The sequence below is a fragment of the Lemur catta genome, chromosome 22 (genome assembly GCF_020740605.2).
Source record: "Lemur catta isolate mLemCat1 chromosome 22, mLemCat1.pri, whole genome shotgun sequence".
Lineage (NCBI taxonomy): Eukaryota > Metazoa > Chordata > Mammalia > Primates > Lemuridae > Lemur > Lemur catta.
The window spans coordinates 8,999,050-9,008,675 of record NC_059149.1 but is presented as its reverse complement, the minus strand read 5'-3'; positions in this window follow the sequence as shown (position 1 = coordinate 9,008,675).

The following is a 9,626-nucleotide window of genomic DNA, read 5'->3' as shown; positions in this document are numbered from 1 at the left end:
AAGTCGTGTTAGGGGAGCAAGACTGCTGTGCTCCAGCTTAACACCCCTGGGTACGGAGCCTTAAAGCTTTTGTAGAGATGCTTGCCCTAGGGGACCATCACAGTTCAGCATCCTCTGGCATCACCAAAGTCACTGTTTTTGCAGCCAGGGCATCCACGGTTCATGCCATGAACCAGGAAATGCAAAGAAGCACTTTTAAGCTATGGTGTGTGTTCCTGAAGAACTCACAACCGGATCACGAGAAGTACTATAAATATAAAAGGGTCACCCGGAAACATCAGGAAGCAGTACCTGTGTGACGGAATGCCCCGTGTTGAAGGAGTCTGCAGTTTGAGAAGCCTTCACCGCGGAGCTGAGTCTTTAAGACAGACTCTCACTCTGTTGCCCGGGCTACAGTGCCATGGCGTCAGCCTAGCTCACAGCAACCTGAAACTCCTGGGCTCAAGCAATCCTCCTGCCTCAGCCTCCTGAGTAGCTGGGATTACAGGCATGCGCCACCATACCCAGCTAATTTTTTCTATATTTTTTTTAGTTGTCGGTTAATTTCTTTCTATTTTTCAGTAGAGACGGGGTCTCGCTCTTGCTCGTCTTGGACTCCTGACCTCGAGCCATCCTCCTGCCTCGGCCTCCCAGAATGCTAGGATTACAGGTGTGAGCCACTGCGCTGGGCCCAGAGCTGAGTCTTGACAGGAAGGATCTTAATTGGGGGAGGGCCTTCCTGGGTCATGAATGGCCCAAGGGACAAGGCCCCCGAGGGCAGATTAGCTGGAGAACTGTGAATGAAGCGGCTAACCCAGGCAGAGAAGGTGGGACCAGGCCGTGCTGGGAGAGGAGGCTTGAGGGCACTTTGTGAGTGGAGGAAAGATGGGTGTGTCAGAGGTTTCTGGTCTGGATGACCCGGGAAAGGTCAGAGAGGGAATACTGGTTTAGGAATCATGCAGAGTGAATGGCAAGGAGGCCCAAAGGGGAACCTTGGGCAATGTTCCTAGTGAGCGGGCATGGAGTGTTGGGGAGCTGAACTGTGGGTGATTTTCCAACCGTGGAGTGTTGGGGAGCTGAACTGTGGGTGATTTTCCAACTGTGGAGTGTTGGGGAGCTGAACTGTGGGTGATTTTCCAACTTCCAAGCTGTAGTTGGCACAGCTGTGGGCATCCTTCCCACTCCCGGGTAGCCAGACTGGGGCCATCTTTCTTCATGTGCCCTACATTTGTTAAGACAACTCAAAGAAAGGTCCAAGGACACAGGGCCAACGGAGAAGTCCCATAGTCTTGCCACCTGTGCTCCAGGAAGGGTGGGATTCATCAATAGACTCAGTAAATGGCCTTTTCCAGCTAAATCCAACCTCACTGATTTAACAAGCATTGACAAAGCGTCGTAGCCACACCCAGCATGATGCTAGACTTTGCAGCAATACAAGAGAGTTTTAAGACAAACACCTGAAAAATATGCTAAATAACCCAAGGAGGCATGGATGGTGCAAATAAATGGAGTGGTAAATGTGGCGGGTCAACGGGACAGCGGCGATCAGAGACCGTGGGAGGGATGTGCAGGCTTAGAAGAAGCTGCGTGAGCAAGGTGCGTCTGGACTGAATCTAGTGCGCGTGAGGATGTTGGGGTGTTAAGCAGTGGTGTGGTGGGGTTAGATAACATGGGGTTAGACTGTTAGAACCAAAAAGAGCATTGCTGGAATGTCTTCTATATGCCTGGAGCTTCACCAAAATCTTGTAGGATCCCTGCAATGTATGAAGTAAGTATTTTTATTCCCATTTTACACATGTCCATGGCTAGCCAGGGCCACCATTAAGATCCCAACTCCTGTGTTTCCAGCCCGCAGATCTGTGCTCTTGATGCCATACTGTGGATGGAACTGAGGTCGGGGCTGTTCAGACTCAGCTGCAGGCAGCTGGGTGCTGGTTGGAGGTATTAGGACAAGGCAGGTGGAGGAGGGACCTACAGCCAGGGAGGCATTCAGTGGGTTGCTTAGAATGAGTTGGTTTGGCGAAGGAGGGTAGTGAAAACTAAGGCATGAAAGAAGGTTGATAGCCTCTTCCCATCTATTCGGGGGCTATTTATTGAGTGCCTACTGTGTGTCAGGCACTGTGCTAAGCAGTAGGGACACAGCAGTGGACCATCAAAGCCCTGCCTCCAAGGAGCTGGTCCTTGGAGTACTGTACAACTTCCTTGCTCTTCAGAACTAAGAGTAAGGAATGAGGATGCCTCAAAAGTTCCTCCTTTAAAAAACCTATGCTGTGGCCTCTGAACTGCAATGGGTGTGGCAGACCTTAAGGGACTGAAGTCACAAGTGATTCCCGTTCTGTGCTCTTGGCTTTCATTGCTAAAATCACACATCTGGCCTCAAAATAAAGTGCAGGGGCTGGGTGCGATGGCTCATACCTGGAATCTCAGCATTTTGGGAGGCCAAGGCAGGAGGATCACCTGAGGCCAGGAGTTTGAGGATGCAGTGAGCTATGATGATGCCACTGCACTCTAGCCAGAGCAACAGAATGAGACTTGTCTCAAAAAAAAGGAAGAAAGAAAAGAAAGGTTCAGGACTGAGTTGGCAACCCTCCCTGACGCGATTAGCAGAGGACACATCTCCCTTGTGGACAATCCTGCCTTGGGCCAGCACCCCAGTGACAGGCAGCAGACACCTCAGTTTCTGGAAATGGCTAGCACAGAGCCCCCTTTGTCATGGGCGGGAGGTTGAGGTAGCACAAGAAGGTAAGGAAACTTCTTCCTGCAGTTTCACTGGGGAAAGCAGCCTCTAAAGATGAGGTTTTCCTGAATTTCCCACACTCAAAAGAGTATGATTCGAATGTATCCTGCAGGGAGAGTAGGGAAGAGACAGCCCCGTGGGCCTCAGCAACGTGGAGGTGAATCCCTCCTCCCCCCAACTGCAGTTCAGAGGCCACAGCATAGGTTTTTTATAGGAGGAACGTTCGAGGCATCCTCATTCCTTATTCTTAGTTCTGACGAGCAAGGAAGTTGTGCAACACTCGATTTGGTGCTGCCCCCTGCTGGAAGAGTTCGTTAAAGCAAGGAAGGCAGCGTACCTCTAGGAAATGGTCACTCGGAAAAGGGAAGATGCTGTATTGATGCAAGATTTAAGCACACTTCCCTACATTCTCTCTTTTGAGATTATGCAACTGGACCCTCATTCTCTGAAAGGAACACTGAGGGGGGAGTTTTCCAGACACAGTGACCAGAGCTGTGTTGTGAAGCAGGGGTAGAGCAGATGGTCCCATGCTGCCCAGACCTTCTTCTGGGACCAGGGCTCATGCGACCCTGCTTCCTCCCTTCGACCAAAGGCAGCCGTGCATGTGATCAAACTGCCCTCTGATCACTCAGGACCCCAGGAGCCAGCTAGCTCCAGCCACCAAGGAACTCCAGCTAGGAGCCAAGTTTACTCCTGGCTCTTCTCAACCCAAGCATACATCATTAGGTTGCATTTGAACCTTTTTCTACTCACTCCACCCTAACATGAGAGAATCCAGACTGCCCTTTAAAAGGCCTAGGACTCTGAGCTGTTTAAAACACCCTCCTTTTCACATCTAAATTAATTCTAGGAAATTGAAAAAAAAAAAAAAAAGATAAAACGTCTTCCTTAGCATGTATGTCCAGATCTGCAGAGGAATCATAGATGTAAGTGTAGCCATCACTCAGGCAATTCCCCAATTCTTGGGACAGTTTCAGCTTCTGGGCCCTTCAAGAATCAAGCAAGAAGCCCATCCACAGCTGTGCTTCCTAGCTCCTAAGCTGAGCTTCTTACCTCCCAGGAGGGGCACTAGAAAACTAATGTCCTGCATAGCAAGATTGGCCCCCAAGTACTTTTTAAATGAGAATTTTTTAAATTTAATTTTTAAAAATGTTGTAACTTGACAAACTATAATTGTATGCATTTATGGGGCACAAAGTTGTTATGCTATGTGTATACAGTGTGGACTGATTAAATCAAGCTAATTAACAGAGCCATCACTTTAAATGCTTATTATTTTTTGTGGTGACAACATTTGAAATTTACTCTATTAGCAATTTGGGAATATACAATACACAGTTATTAACTATAGGACACCCAGATACTCTTTAAGCCTCATGAACTTTGCCACATTCTTAATTCACTAACAGATTGTGCTAGTGGTGCTGGTCTGATTTAGAGGAAGAGTAGGATGCCTTCCTCTCCCCTTTCTTCCATAGATGGCATCTGCCTTAATCTGTTTTGTGTCGCTATGACAGAACAGCTGAGGCTGGGTAATTTATAAAGAAACAAGGTTTATTTGGCTCACAAGTCTAGTGGCTGAAAAGTCCAAGGGCATGACACCAACTTCTGCTTGGCTTTGGTGAGGGCCTCACACTGTGTCACATCATGGCAGAGAAGAGGAAGAAGTGGCTACATGCAAAAAAGGGACCAAACACCAGGGGCAACCTTGCTTTATAACAATCCATTCTTAGGGAAATTAATGCATTCCTGCAAGAACTAACCCAGTCTCTAGAGAAAGACATTAATTCATCCTAGCTGGGTGCGGTGGCTCATGCCTTCGATCTTAGCACTTTGGGAGGCTGAGGCAGGAGAATCGCTTGAGCCCAGGAGTTCAAGACCTAATCACCTCTTAAAGGTACCACTTCCGGATGCCATTGCATTAGCAATTAAATTTCAACATTAGTTTCGTTGAGGACAACCCACATCAAAACCACAGCAGCATCTAAACCAAATCAGTCTTTTGCAGTGCAAGGGGCCATCCCACTGCCCAGGGGCAAAGGGGATTTTTTATGTGGGCACCTTGCTTGTAGTGTGTATACCTATGATCTACTACCTTTACCTCTTCAGTCCTAGGTTTGGGAGATCTCAAACCACAGGAACAAGATAGCACCACCATTGTTTGCTGTAGTCAAGATATCACTGGAAATGCCAGCAATCATAAGTGGATGGTCCCTTGGTTGGCAGGATGTCCTGTCTGCCACCTCCAGCCACAACCTTCAGTTGCTGCCTCTTCTCCCTCCTGGAGACACCAGTTCTTCCTTACCTTGAACTAGATAGCTTCCATCTTGTTCCTGCAGGGTTGAGGGTGGGCCATGCTAAGCAGGACATTACCAGCCAAGGGAGCCATCAGACAGCTGGTCAACCCTGTGTAGCTCTCACATTGGCTGACATGTGAGCAAACACAGTCACCTGTGCTCCAGTCGCCTGATGGGTGTTTAGGTTCAGTGTGGGCTGGATGGCCGAGGGCCCTGGCTCTGGGCCTGCCTCATGAGAACTTCAGTCTCTGAGTCAGTAACTGTATTAAGGTTTATGGTTCGGTCTGAACCTTCCTTTTGTCAAGGGAGAGAAAGAAAGGAAGTTGTGACATTGTTTCTTCCGTCAAAAGTCCATCTACCTCTCAATGAGGCAAACTCACTCTTAGATGTCTCCTATTTCAGGCCTCTCATAACTGCTGGCCTATTGTCCTTCCCCAGATATTTGGGTGTCTTGTACTTCACAGCTTCATTTGCACTCTGAGCTCCACCACCTCAACCCATGGGATTCCAACAGAACAACCATCTGCCACATCGTGGTCAGAGCTTGATATGACCAGAACAAGGGGAAACTAACCTCACTCTTTCCCTGCCCTTCTCGCCTCCAACACTGCTGAGGGGCTCTCCCTGGAGACACTCACTGTGGCCTAACCCAAGCACTCTAAAGGCTTCCTCACTAGCTCCCAGAGGAGCTTCTGGAGGGCAGGACGCATGTCCTTGCTTAGATGCGTAGCCCTTGGCACTTGAAAGAGCCCTGAGCTTGCAACACCTGTCCCTCACCCAGCTCATCCTCCAGCCCATCATCTCATGACATCAGCGGTTCTCAAAGTTTTGTGCACATCAGAAGGACCCCGAGAGCTTATTAAAACAGATCGCTAGTCCTGACCCCAGGAATTTTGGATTCAGCAGGTCTAGGGTGGCCTGAGAGTTTGCATTTCTGATAAGTTCCCAGGTGACACAAAGTTGCTAGTCCAGGACCAACTTTGAGAACTGCCGAGCTGCATAAGTTCAGGCTGTCGGGCTCTACTGTTCAGCGGGGACACCAAGCCTATGTCCACTGCAAGGCCCCACTCAGTGTCCCTGTGTCCTTGAGTAGGCAAAGGCAACTTTTCCAAACTCTTCACTCCAGAGGCCCCCTTGCTGAACCCTTCTGGGCTACTTTACTCCATGGGGTTGGTAGCGTCTTTGGCCTTAAAGTTGAACAAGCCTCATTCACAGGAGAGAAATGCAGTTTCATTTATTCAACATTCACTGAGTGCTTTCTGTGTGCCAGTCGACTGTTCTAGGTGCTAAGATACATCAGTGAACAAAGTCTCTACCCACATAGAGCTTTCTTTCCTTCCTTTTTTCTTTCTTTCTTTTCTTTTTCTTTTCTTTCTTTCTTCCTTTCTTTTCTTTCCTTCCTTCCTCCCTTCCTCCCTCCCTCCTTCCTCCCTCCCCTCCCCTCCCCTTCCCTTCCTTTCCCTTCCTTCTTTCCTCCCTGTTCTTTTCTTTCTTGTTTTTGAGACAGGGGCTTGCTGTCTCCCAGGCTAGAGTGCAGTGGCGTCATCACAGCTCACTGCAACCTCGAACTCCTGGGCTCAAGCGATCCTCCTGCCTCAGCCTCCAGAGTAGCTGGGACTACAGGCAGGTGCACCACACAAAGCTAATTTGTCTATTTTTTGTAGAGACAGAGTGTCACTTTTGCTCAGGCTGACCTTTTTCTAATAAAAGCAAGAATAAAACTCTTTTTACTGTGTTTAGTAGTACTCAGATATCTGGCTACTGGAAGTAATCAGAGGAGTTAGTCGATTCAGCTTATAAATGCCAGAAATTAAGGACCGAGAGCTCAGGCAGAGATTAAATGAACGCGTCACTGAGATGAACCACCACATAATCATCTCCGCCGCATAATCATCTCCACCGCATAATCATCTCCGCCGCATAATCATCTCCACCGCATAATCATCTCCGCCGCATAATCATCTCCGTATTTCTCACAGTTACAGCGAACACAAAGTGCTTTGTTTTGCTTTACAGATGACAATAAAAACATGGGAGTGTGGGGGGCGGGGAGGGGGTATAGGGAGAGTCCTAGGAATCTATAGAGTCCAGAGCATCTGACCCACTGTTTTCGTTAGAACAGGGCCCAGAAGCCTTTAACAATGGCTGTGTCAACCTAAAAGGAAGAAGCTGAAGCAAAATTAATATAAGAGCATTTATTTGGACCAAGCTTGAGGACTGTAGCCTGGAAGCACAGATTCAAGTTGCCCAGAATATACACTCCAATTAGTGGCAGTTACAAGCAGATTTTTTTATGGGAAGGAAGAGGCAGTTTTCCAATTGTTTACCAACAATTTACATTCAAATAACAGAAGCTGCTGATTGGCTATGCATTGTTAACTATAGGGTGTGGGCTATAATGTGGGCATTATTAGGTTAATTTATAGCAATAGCAAGCAGTTTCAAGAGATGAATGTACAGCTCAAAAGAGGGAATAGAACGTGATTGCCCTCTCATTTTAATGCCTCTCAGGTCCTTATAATTTAAAAGGATTCACATTCCTCTGATAAAAGTTCTTTTCTCAGCTCCCAGTGGTGGGAGGTACTAGTTTCCAAACAAGTCCTCTCACCTGGGTATTGAAGGCCCTCAGGGCTTCAAGAATCAATTAAAATACAAATACAGCCAGGTGTGGCAGCTCCCACCTGTAATCTCAGTGCTTTGGGGGCTGAGGCAGGAGGATCCTTTGAGGCCAGGAGTTCTAGACCAGCCTGGGCAAAATTGTGAGACAGCGCCCACCGACCCCCACCCCTTTACAAAAAATTAAAGATAAGTACAAATACGACAGTTCTGAAGGGCTAACCGTTTTAATGTTTGCTAGCATCATGGATGTGATTCTTGGTCCAAAACTGAAGTTGGCAAGGAATGTATCTTCTTATAATCCAACATAATTTCTCTTTTGAACCTCTGTGCTACTGGGGGTGGTATTGCTGATCTTAATTTGAGGTTCCTCTCTCTTCCTAGGAGTATGTGTTTGGGTCTTTGGGGACAGGTGTCAGGCAAGGGGCAGCTGTACCTCGGTGCTACCCACCCATTAGGTACCCGCATGTGCCTTCCCTCCCCGTTGAGTAGCCACTCACCAGCTCCCCATCTGCAGTTCGGTTATGGGTCATTCAGTTGTCACGGGAGCCCCGGCCCCCAGCTCCTGCAACTCCCTTTGCTACTTCTGGGCCACGTTAGGGGACCTGGGAGTGATCCTGCCTGGCCTGGGCCACCCCAGGGCACGGAAAGCTCTGCACTGCTAAGTCTCAGTCTGTCCGGCCCATCCACACAGTCACGGCCCATCCCTTTCCCAGCTCCTGTGTGGGGGTCAAACCACTTACCCTAAATATTTCAGTTATGTTCAGAGTCCTTTCTCTTCCTCTAAGGAACATAAGCAGGCAGGGCATGGTGGCTCACACCTGTAATCCTAGCACTCTGGGAGGCTGAGGTGGGAGGATTGCTTGAGCTCAGGAGTTCAAGACCAGCCTGAGCAAGAGCGAGACCCCATTTCTACTAAAACCAGAAAAATTAGCCGAGCGTGGTGTCGAACGCCTGTAGTCCCAGCTACTTGGGAGGCTGAGGCCAGAGGATCGCTTGAGCCCAGGAGTTTGAGGTTGCAGTGAGCTATGATGACACCATGGCACCCTAGCCTGGGCAACAGAGCAAGACTCAAAAAAAACAAAAAGAAGTAGAACATATACAAGGGCTGTCCCAAAAGTCTTCAGCCATTATTAATATAACGAGACCAGTTGCATGGCTGGAGACTTTCTGGACAGCCCTTGTATAATACTATTTCATTTCCACCCTGCTATATCCCTTGTTGAGGCAATGAACACAGTGGTTCTCAGCTCTGGTTGCCTATTAAAACCACATTGGAAGCTTTTTTTTGAGCAATCAATACATGGATCCCTCCAGTGTTTTTAGAGACAGGATCTCTCGCTGTCACCCAGGCTGGAATGCAGTGATCACAGCTCATTATAACCTCAAAATCCAGGGCTCAAGCAATCCTCTCACCTTAGCCCTCCGAGTAGCTGGGACTGCAGGTGTGTGCCACCACGCCAGGCCCCCGGGACTCCTCCTTTACACAGTCTAATTGTATAGGCCAAGAAGCATTGTCTTTTTTTTTTTTTTTTTTTTTTAGCTCTCCAGGTGGTTCTAAGGTATAGCCAGAGGCTAAGCACCGATGGGGGAGGGGGAGGAGGAGGGAGGAGTGTGGCTAGAAGGCTAAGGAGGGGAAAGTTCCATTACGAAAACTATTCTGCCACGTTAGCTAATAGCTAAGCAGGGCTAGTTGCTACCAGCTGCACACAAAGCCCTGCTGAAAGGGACTTGCATCCTGGAAGCCAGTGGGGAGGTGAGTTAGAAACACTCTCCTTCCTCGCTACGCAGAGCGCGATCCGCAGGCAGGCAGCCCAGGCATCACCTGGGAATTATGAGAAATGGAAAAGTCTCGGGCCCCAAGCCGGACACCCAACACCTGTCTGCTGAGGGCTGCTCTGTCCCGCTCTTGTGCTAAGAGCAGGGTCCTGCGAGGTGGAAGACAGGCTGGAGCCAGGTTTTTAGGTTGCAGGGCTTTCTGGAAAGCCTTGACTCAG